Source organism: Salmo salar, unplaced genomic scaffold (genome assembly GCF_965601325.2).
Source record: "Salmo salar unplaced genomic scaffold, fSalSal1 ptg000206l, whole genome shotgun sequence".
NCBI lineage: Eukaryota > Metazoa > Chordata > Actinopteri > Salmoniformes > Salmonidae > Salmo > Salmo salar.
In genome coordinates, this window is record NW_027675329.1 from 304,324 (window position 1) to 315,401 (window position 11,078).

At 42.0% G+C, this 11,078-nt stretch overlaps 1 long non-coding RNA gene across 1 annotated transcript; it reads right to left on the minus strand.

The window, feature by feature from the left end:
- Positions 1-820: 820 nt before the first annotated feature.
- LOC123733143 (uncharacterized) lies at positions 821-10,666 on the minus strand. Its single transcript, XR_006763621.2, has 2 exons — positions 3,874-10,666; positions 821-3,508 (listed from the first exon to the last, which is right to left on the minus strand). It is a non-coding gene; the product is annotated as an uncharacterized LOC123733143 (long non-coding RNA).
- Positions 10,667-11,078: the final 412 nt, after the last annotated feature.

Consider the following 11,078-nt stretch of genomic DNA (forward strand, 5'->3'; position numbering starts at 1 on the left):
CAGGTTAGAAGAGAATGACTCCTCAACCCAAGAGGCCCTGGAGCAGCTGTGATCAGGTTAGAAGAGAATGACTCCTCAACCCAAGAGGCCCTGGAGCAGCTGTGATCAGGTTAGAAGAGAATGACTCCTCAACCCAGGAGGCCCTGGAGCAGCTGTGATCAGGTTAGAAGAGAATGACTCCTCAACCCAAGAGGCCCTGGAGCAGCTGTGATCAGGTTAGAAGAGAATGACTCCTCAACCCAAGAGGCCCTGGAGCAGCTGTGAGAGAGCATCAGTGTGGAAGCATTTGGGGAAATTTAAAGAAGGTTTCCTGGAAAAGAGGATTGACAGTTACGTAAAGGGTCAGAGCCACTGAGTGGACAAAATATTAAGGATACCTTCCTAATATTGAGTTACGCCTGGTCAGTTTGTCATGGAAAGAAAGGTGTCCTTAATGTTTTGTGTAAATTACATAATAATTATACATTTATGGATTGTTTTATGTAGCCTATTGTTTTCTCTTTATTCAACCTGCCATCTACCCACCTGGGGACTGAGGGTTATGAGAGAACCCCCACATCACTAGCTTCTCTTTATTCAACCTGCCATCTACCCACCTGGGGACTGAGGGTTATGAGAGAACCCCCACATCACTAGCTTCTCTTTATTCAACCTGCCATCTACCCACCTGGGGACTGAGGGTTATGAGAGAACCCCCACATCACTAGCTTCTCTTTATTCAACCTGCCATCTACCCACCTGGGGACTGAGGGTTTTGAGAGAACCCCCACATCACTAGCTTGCAGGTTCTGCAGCCTTGTAAAGATAGGGAGGGGACGACTGGGAGGCAGGTTGGCATTTATTGTCATGAATTACATTTTACATTTACATTTTAGTCATATAGCAGACACTCTTATCCAGAGCAACTTACAGTAGTGAATGCATACATTTCATACATTTTTTTTTTTTTTGTACTGGCCCCCACCTCTGGCGTTGCACACACCATGCTCTACCAACTGAGCCACAGGGAAGACTTGCCCTGGAGGTAGGTTGCCATTTATTGTCATGAATCTTGCCCTGGAGGCAGGTTGGCATTTATTTTCATGAATCTTGCCCTGGAGGCAGTTCAGCAAAGTATTCCCTAGCTGACACAGGCACAAAGTAATACAATCCGATTTTAATCCTAACCTCAACCCTAACCACACTGCTAATCCTTCCCTTAAATTAAGACCTTAAAACAACATTTTCCACAGCCAATTCTGACTTTGCAGCTGACATATCTAGAGGAAATCTCACAGTTCTGCCTCCAGGTCAAGATTCATGACAAACGTCAACATGAGACTGGGAGAAGCAATGTAAAATCAATAACTAAATTGTTTTCACAATTAACATGCTTTTTCTTGTTTCAAGTATGTTTTATTATGAAAAGTACAATATATCCATATATACTTGTACAACTATGGAGCGTATGTCCACATAATTGTACAATTAGTTTTTCCAACATAAAAGACAAGAAATGATCACATTGGTATTTTAACAGTGTTATTGTAAGAGTTTAAATGTTTAAACAGAGGATACATCTAAAACAGGATAAAACAAGTGCAGTATGTTGTGAGAATGTTACTTTAACGTCGACTCATAACGTCACACTATAACTTCATGGGAGTCTTGTGGAAAGACTGCATGTTGTTTTGGGTGGATTGAGTGACGTCTTCATCAACATTTTGCAGAATATTCCGGTAATATTTTCACCTCTTGTCGGCTGCAGACATTCATAAGGAGTTCCAGTAGTTTATTTGCCATTTGCAGGTATTAAAAGTAATACATACATTGTAATTCCTTGTTGGAGCTCTCTCACATACAGGACAGTACATACCAGAGGAGGCTGCTGAGGGGAGGACGGCTCATAATAATGTCTGGAACAGAGTGAATGAAATGGAACACATGGAAACCATGTGTTTGATACCATTCCACTTATTCCACTCCAGCCATTACAAGCCTGTCCTCCCTAAATAAGGTCCCACCAACCTCCTGTGGTACAAACACAAACAGTAAAATATATCATAATAAATGCAAAGTGGTAAAAGATCAGAAAATATTACAAGCCTGTCACGTGTGAGTGTCCAGTGTGTGTTTGTCCATTGTGTGTGTCCAGTGTGTGTGTTTGTATGTGTGTGTCCAGAGTGTGTGTGTGTATCCAGTGTGTGTGTGTGTGTGTGTGTGTGTGTGTATCCAGTGTGTGTGTATCCAGTGTGTGTGTGTATCCAGTGTGTGTGTGTGTGTGTGTGTGTGTGTATCCAGTGTGTGTGTGTGTATCCAGTGTGTGTGTGTATCCAGTGTGTGTGTTTGTGTGTGTGTGTGTGTGTGTATCCAGTGTGTGTGTCAAGCGTGTGTGTGTCAAGCGTGTGTGTGTCAAGCGTGTGTGTGTGTGTCAAGCATGTGTGAGTGTGTGTCAAGCATGTGTGTGTCCAGTGTGTTTGTCCAGTTTGAGTGGGTGGCCAGCGTGTGTGTGTGTGCCTAGTGTGTGTGTCTGTGTCCAGTGTGTGTGTGTTCCAGTGTGTGTGTGTGTGTCCAGTGTGTGTATGTCCAGAGTGTGTGTTTGTTCAGCATGAGTTCAGCGTGTGTGTGTGTGTGTCCAGTGTCTGTGTTCAGTGTGTGTGTGTGTGTTGAGTGTGTGTGTCCAGTGTGTTTGTGTGTCCAGTGTGTGTGTGTGTGTGTATCCAGTATGTGTGTGTGTGAGTCTAGTGTGTCTAGTGTGTGTCCAGTGTGTGTGTGTCCAGTGTGTGTGTGTCCATGTCCATTTTGTTTCCAGTGTGTGTGTGTCCAGTGTGTTTGTAAGTGTGTGTGTAAGTGTGTGTGTACATGTGTGTCCAGTTTGTGTCCAGTGTGTGTGTGTGTGTGTGCGTCCAGTGTGTGTGTGTGTGTGTGTGTGTGTGTGTGTGTGTGTGTGTGTGTGTGTGTGTGTGTGTGTGTGTGTGTGTGTGTGTGTATGTGTCCAGTTATTATTTCAGGGACACTGAAGAGCCAACATAATCAACCCTAAATCCTGGATAGAGGGGCTCAGTGAATGTGGAGGTGAATGTGATCAGGTGGGTCAGTGTGTCAGAGGAGGCTCTATAGAAGGACAAAGTGCCGGCTGACCAGTCCAGATACACTCCTACTCTGTGGGAGCTGGAGGAGGGGACATCTATGGTAGTGGGATTATTATTGTGCCAGGCTCTGTATCTGTTGTCAGAGCAGAACAGACACCAGGACTTGTCATTGTGTCCAAGCCAACAGTCATTAACCCTTCCTCTCCTGCTGATTCCTTTATATGTCACTCCTATAACAGCCCCCCCACTCCACTCTACCTCCCAGTAACAGCGCCCAGTCAGACCCTCTCTACACAGCACCTGTTCACAGTCCTCAAATCTCTCTGGGTGATCAGGATACGGCTGCTTCTCTGTCCTACATGTCACCTTTCTGTTCTCCTCAGACAGAGAGAGGCGTCTGTTTACTGTGTTTAGGTCCAGTGTGAGATCACAGACATCTGATGGATGAAACCAGACACAATATTAGAAATCATCATCATTCACATTAGAATGTTAACTCACTTTTCACTAATTCATTTAATGTAGATGTTTCTAGGTATCAAAAGGAGAAGTTAAGGTAACTTGAGACTTGTTGAATGATCATATGTTATACTGTATGGTAATATAATACACACTTATTCACAATAATTACACACACACACACTGTCATATCAAGTCTTTGTAAACGTTGGTGTCCCTGATTTCTGCTTCTGTAGAACTACAGATGATATTTAATATGACCAAGTCAGTAATGATGATGGTCTTTGACTTAACTTGAATTAAGACTTATTCTTAGTCATATTCTTCACAGCAGTCAACTTACATTTTCTAATCCCAGGTTTCATTCTGTTCTCTCCACCATGTTCCACACTGTAGCGGTAAGCAGAAAAACAGACAGTCATTGAGGGATACACCTGAACTCACACACACACACACACACACACACACACACACACACACACACACACACACACACACACACACACACACAGTCAGCATATAACTTTGTCCAAGTGGTGGTCAGAATGTTTGTCTTAACTAGTCTGAGAAGTCAAACATGTCTGATATGAACATTGACATAAACCCTCTACATACTTGAGTTTCTCCAGTCTGCAGTGTGGATCCTCCAGTCCAGCAGAGAGCAGTCTGACTCCTGAGTCTCCTGGGTGATTGTAGCTCAGGTCCAGCTCTCTCAGGTGTGAGGGGTTTGACCTCAGAGCTGAGACCAGAGAAGCACAGCCTTCCTCTGTGACTAGACAGCCTGACAGCCTGCAAAGAGTCAAATCATATTAAAATCACACTGCTATTCTTTGGTGGTGAAAATAGTGGCAGTATATTTCTTCAACATATTCAGATACATCAGTGTCCTGAAAACTTCCACATCTATACATACATTAACGTACGTTAATATAAATTACAGATTGTCAAAGTTTTGCCTGCAGATAGAAACATGTAAAATACAAATATTTGAGTAGACTGACCAGACCAGTTTAAAAGCAGTATCAGTCAAAAGACAGACAGTGAGGTATCAGATTTAGATTGTATTGAGTATACAGTCCACACCATATCTATTTTGACAGTGAAGATAACATTTTAACCTCTTACATCTAGACGTTCCGCTAGCGGAACACCTGCTCCAATATCCAATGATAGGCGTGGCGCGAATTACAAATTCCTCAAAAATACAAAAACTTCAATTTTTCAAACATATGACTATTTCACAGCATTTTAAAGACAAGACTCTCCTTTATCTAACGACACTGTCCGATTTCAAAAAGGCTTTACAGCGAAAGCAAAACATTAGATTATGTCAGCAGACTACCCAGCCAGAAATAATCAGACACCCATTTTTCAAGCTAGCATATAATGTCACAAAAACCCAGAAGACAGCTAAATGCAGCACTAACCTTTGATGATCTTCATCAGATGACATACCTAGGACATTATGTTATACAATACATGCATGTTTTGTTCAATCAAGTTCATATTTATATCAAAAAACAGCTTTTTACATTAGCATGTGACGTTCAGAACTAGCATACCCCCCGCAAACTTCCGGGAAATGTACTAACAATTTACTAAATTACTCACGATAAATGTTCACAAAAAGCATAACAATTATTTTAAGAATTATAGATACAGAACTCCTCTATGTACTCGATATGTCCGATTTTAAAATAGCTTTTTGGTGAAAGCACATTTTGCAATATTCTAAGTACATAGCCCAGCCATCACGGGCTAGCTATTTAGACACCCGGCAAGTTTAGCCTTCACCAAAATCAGATTTACTATTATAAAAGTTTGATTACCTTTTGTTGTCTTCGTCAGAATGCACTCCCAGGACTGCTACTTCAATAACAAATGTTGGTTTGGTCCCAAATAATCCATCGTTATATCCGAATAGCGGCGTTTTGTTCGTGCATTCCAGAAACTATCCGAAATGGTAAATCAGGGTCGCGCGCATGGCGCAATTCGTGACAAATAAATTCTAAATATTCCATTACCGTACTTCGAAGCATGTCAACCGCTGTTTTAAATCAATTTTTATGCAATTTATCTCGTAAAAAAGCGATAATATTCCGACCGGGAATCTCCTTTTCGGCAAACAGAGGAAAATTCACAAAGACGGGGGCGGCCAGGGCACGCGCCTAAGCCCACAGTCCCTTGATCGGCCACTTGAGAAAGGCGATAATGTGTTTCAGCCTGGGGCTGGGATGACGACATTCTGTTTTTTCCCGGGCTCTGAGAGCCTATGGAAGACGTAGGAAGTGTCACGTTAGAGCAGAGATCCTTTGTAAAAGATAGAGATGGCAAAGAAGTTCATGAAATGGTCAGACAGGCCACTTCCTGTAAAGGAATCTCTCAGGTTTTGACCTGCCATTTGAGTTCTGTTATACTCACAGACACCATTCAAACAGTTTTAGAAACTTTGTAGTGTTTTCTATCCAAAGCCAATAATTATATGCATATTCTAGTTACTGGGCAGGAGTAGTAACCAGATTAAATCGGGTACGTTTTTTTATCCAGCCGTGAAAATACTGCCCCCTAGCCATAACAGGTTAAATGTGGCTCTAAACTCCAACATTTTGGATTTCAGATCAAATGTTTCATATGAGGTGACAGTATATAATGTCACCTTTCATTTGAGGATATTTTCATACATATCTGTTTCACCGTTTAGAAAAATGAAAGCACTTCATGTATCTAGTCCCCCTATTTAAAGAAGTCATATGCTTTCTGACCAATTCACTCATAGTGGCTTAAAGTAGTCACAAGTTGCGTATTTGATCCGATATTCCTTGAACGCAGCGACTACATCAAGCTTGTGACTCAAACTCGTTGATTGATTTTGCAGTTTGTTTTGGTTGTGTTTTGGGTTGTGTTTTGCCCAATATTAAAATGGTGGATGGTGTAACGTCTGCTTCCAGCTCACACTCTCAAACACGTAGATCCCCCTGAACGCAGCTCACTCTCCAGATCCCAGTCACCTGAATTCTGATCACCTGTTCACACACCTGTATGTCATTATCAAACTCTATTTAGTTCAGTTCTTTGCACCCCCATCATTGTGAAGTGTTGTTTGTTTTGTGACACAAGGCTGTTCGGAGTGCTGCATTTCCCGTAATTTACTCCTCCCGTGAATGATAGTTTTTGCCTGCCTCACTAATGATGCCTTTTGCCGTTTCCCTGCCTGTACTGTTGCCTTTTTGGACCCCCTGTGTATGACCTTCTGCCTGCCCCTGGACCCAGCTACCTGCCTCCTCCTGTGGTCCTTTACAATAAACACCTGCTGAGCCCTGCGCTTGAAACCAGCTCTCTGTCTCCCATCGTGTTCATTACAGATGGTGACTGGAGTCATTTTATTTACAAGTGAGTAGATAACATGTTTCTAAACACTACTAAAAGCATCCTGATGATGCCATGATTAAGAAAAATCATGAATGAATCATGAATAATAATAATGAGTGAGAAAGTTACAGAAGCTACAACAAAACATGCTAACCTCTCACCATTACCAATAACAGAGGCTACAACAAAACATGCTAACCTCTCACCATTACCAATAACAGAGGCTACAACAAAACATGCTTAACCTCTCACCATTACCAATAACAGGGGATAAAACAAAACATGCTAACCTCTCACCATTACCAATATCAGAGGCTACAAAAAAACATGCTAACCTCTCACCATTACCAATAACAGAGGATACAACAAAACATGCTAACCTCTCACCATTACCAATAACAGAGGCTACAACAAAACATGCTAACCTCTCACCATTACCAATAACAGAGGCTACAACAAAACATGCTAACCTCTCACCATTACCAATAACAGAGGCTGCAACAAAACATGCTAACCTCTCACCATTACCAATTTATTTATTTATTTCACCTTTATTTAACCAGGTAGGCAAGTTGAGAACAAGTTCTCATTTACAATTGCGACCTGGACAAGATAAAGCAAAGCAGTTCGACACATAACAACACAGAGTTACACATGGAGTAAAACAAATGTAACCCTCTCACCAGGCTTGAATATGACTCTCACAATATTAACATATGTAGAGTATCTCAGCAGCATGGGATGTTAGGTGAGAAGGACATCTCCAATAAGAATTCCTATTGTAAACTATCTAGGGTTATGACAATAGGGTATTAACTTCAGATGAAATGATTCTAGGTTTCTGTTATTGAATCAGGATAAACCATCCCATGCATTAAATTGAAACAATTAATGACTCCACCAAGGCAACATACATAACGTTCCATATGTGTATTAAAACATTTTCAAACACAAATACATGTTCAGACACAACATCAAAAGAAATAAAAAATAATAAACCCCAATGAGTCGTGCACAACCAGTGTCCAAATTAAGCACCTCACATTGTGGTTACTCACGACTTGGTAGATATTCCCTCAGCGAAGTATGGCAGTTCCATGCAGGTTTCCTCACAAACTCCAAGGCAAGCACAGCTACACATGCAGACAGTACTCCTTAGCCGTAACCGATATCCCCATGGCAACACGAAGTCGTTAAGCTTCCCAAGCAATTATCTCCCGGTGTCACACGATGCTAGGCTAACCTCTAGGCTGGCTAATACCTCCACGACGAGACGGTAGCTTCAGTCTTTACTAAGTTTTAGCTAAATTATAACAACTCTTTTATTAAATAAAACATGTATTTCCCTTCATGTCTTAGTAGCTATGGGTTTTGTTGTAGTTCTGTCGTCTTCTTTTATAATTTTTCTTCACCAACCGTCCTGAGGTAAAACGTCCATCCTTTCATCAACGTCTTTTTCCCTCCCGTTAACCAGGTCAACTCCCATTGGCCACAACTTAACAAGCGACCTTATTGCTCAAAACTTAAACTTCAAAGTAAAACAAACTATTCACTTATACATTAAATAAATATTTCTTCAAAAAGCATAATGCATTAACAACATTACAGTTTAGGAGCAATTCAATCATCTTTTAAATATAAAACCAATTAATTATAACAAATAAACTCAATACTTGGTTCAAACAAGAGTATTACACAAACATACAGTCAATAATACAGTAGAAAATAAGTCTATATACAATGTGAGCAAATGAAGTGAAATAAGGGAGGTAAAGGCAAAAAAAGGCCATGGTGGCAAAGTAAATACAATATAGCAAGTAAAACACTGGAATGGTAGATATGCAGTGGAAGAAAGTGCAAAGTAGAAATAATTGGGTGCAAAGGAGCTAAATAAATAAATACAGTAGGGGAAGAAGTAGTTGGGCTAAATTATAGATGGGCTATGTACAGGTGCAGTAATCTGTGAGCTGCTCTGGCAGCTGGTGCTTAAAGCTAGTGAGGGAGATAAGTGTTTTGAGTTTTAGAGATTTTTGTAGTTCGTTCCAGTCATTGGCAGCAGAGAACTGGAAGAAGAGGTGGCCGAAGGAGGAATTGGCTTTGGGGGTGACCAGAGAGATATACCTGCTGGAGCGCGTGCTACAGGTGGGTGCTGCTATGGTGACCAGTGAGTGGAGATAAGGGGGGACTTTACCTAGCAGGGTCTTGTAGATGACCTGGAGCCAGTGGGTTTAGCGACGAGTATGAAGTGAGGGCCAGACAACGAGAGCGTACAGGTCGCAGTGGTGGGTAGTACAGTGGGGGAAAAAAGTATTTGATCCCCTGCTGATTTTGTACGTTTGCCCACTGACAAAGAAATGATCAGTCTATAATTTTAATGGTAGGTTTATTTGAACAGTGAGAGACAGAATAACAGCAAAAAAATCAAGAAAAACGCATGTCAAAAATGTTATACAATTATTTGCATTTTAATGAGGGAAATGAGTATTTGACCCCTCTGCAAAACATGACTTAGTACTTGGTGGCAAAACCCTTTCTTGTAGTTGGCCACCAGGTTTGCACACATCTCGGGAGGGATTTTGTCCCACTCCTCTTTGCAGATCTTCTCCAAGTCATTAAGGTTTCGAGGCTGACGTTTGGCAACTCGAACCTTCAGCTCCCTCCACAGATTTTCTATGGGATTAAGGTCTGGAGACTGGCTAGGCCACTCCAGGACCTTAATGTGCTTCTTCTTGAGCCACTCCTTTGTTGCCTTGGCCGTGTGTTTTGGGTCATTGTCATGCTGGAATACCCATCCACAACCCATTTTCAATGCCCTGGCTGAGGGAAGGAGGTTCTCACCCAAGATTTGACGTTACATGGCCCCGTCTATTGTCCCTTTGATGCAGTGAAGTTGTCCTGTCCCCTTAGCAGAAAAACACCCCCAAAGCATAATGTTTCCACCTCCATGTTTGATGGTGGAGATGGTGTTCTTGGGGTCATAGGCAGCAATCCTCCTCCTCCAAACACTGCGAGTTGAGTTGATGTCAAAGAGCTCCATTTTGGTCTCATCTGACCACAACATTTTCACCAGTTGTCCTCTGAATCATTCAGATGTTCATTGGCAAACTTCAGACGGGCATGTATATGTGCTTTCTTGAGCAGGGGGACCTTGCGGGCGCTGCAGGATTTCCGTCCTTCACGGCGTAGTGTGTTACCAATTGTTTTCTTGGTGACTGTGGTCCCAGCTGCCTTAAGATCATTGACAAGATCCTCCCGTGGAGTTCTGGGCTGATTCCTCACCGTTCTCATGATCATTGCAACTCCACGAGGTGAGATCTTGCATGGAGCCCCAGGCCGAGGGATATTGAAAGTTCTTTTGTGTTTCTTCCATTTGCGAATAATCGCACCAAATGTTGTCACCTTCTCACCAAGCTGCTTGGCGATGGTCGTGTAGCCCATTCAAGCCTTGTAGGTCTACAACCTTGTCCCTGACATCCTTGGAGAGCTCTTTGGTCTTGGCCATGGTGGAGAGTTTGGAATCTGATTGATTGATTGCTTCTGTGGACAGGTGTCTTTTTTTAAGTTGCGGTTAGGAGCACTCCCTTTAAGAGTGTGCTCCTAATCTCAGCTCGTTACCTGTATAAAAGACACCTGGGAGCCAGAAATCTGTCGTGTCATTGGGGTACCATTAACCTGTTAGGGCTAGGGGGCAGCATTTGCACGTCTGGATAATTTTTTTTTACCCGATTTAATCTGGTTACTAATCCTACCCAGTAACTAGAATATGCATATACTTATTATATATGGATAGAAAACACTCTAAAGTTTCTAAAACTGTTTGAATGGTGTCTGTGAGTATAACAGAACTCATTTGGCAGGCAAAACCCTGAGACATTTTCTGACAGGAAGTGGATACCTGATGTGTTGTATTACCTTTAAACCTATCCCATTGAAAAACACAGGGGCTGAGGAATATTTTGGCACTTCCTATTGCTTCCACTAGATGTCACCAGCCTTTACAAAGTGTTTTGAGTCTTCTGGAGGGAGATCTGACCGAACAAGAGCCATGGAACGATGATGTCCCATTAGACACCTGGCGCGCGAGTTCATGTTGGGTACCCTCGTTCCAATACGTTATAAAAGAGTATGCATTCGTCCACCTTGAATATTATTCATGTTCTGGTTAAAAAAGGCCCTAAT